We start from the raw sequence: 380 nt of genomic DNA on the forward strand, positions 1-380 counted from the left end.
CCAAAGTACTGGAGTTTCAGCTTTAGCATCATTCCTTCCAAAGAAATCCCAGGGCTGATCTCCTTCAGAACGCACTGGTTGGATCTCCTTGCAGTCCAAGGGACTCTCAAGAGTCTTCTCCAACACCACAGTTCAAAAGCATCAATTCTTTGACACTCAGCTTTCCTCACAGTCCAACTCTCACATCCATACATGACCAGTGGAAAAACCATAGCCTTGACTAGATGGACCTTTGTTGCAAAGTAATGTCTCTGCTTTTCAATATGCTGTCTAGTTGGTCATAACTTTCCTTCCAAGGAGTAAGCGTCTTTTAATTTCATGGCTGTAGTCACTATCTGCAGTGATTTTGGAGCCCAGGAAAATAAAGTCTGACACTGTTT

The sequence above is a fragment of the Bison bison genome, unplaced genomic scaffold (genome assembly GCF_000754665.1).
Source record: "Bison bison bison isolate TAMUID 2011002044 unplaced genomic scaffold, Bison_UMD1.0 scf7180017864519, whole genome shotgun sequence".
Classification (NCBI taxonomy): Eukaryota; Metazoa; Chordata; class Mammalia; order Artiodactyla; family Bovidae; genus Bison; species Bison bison.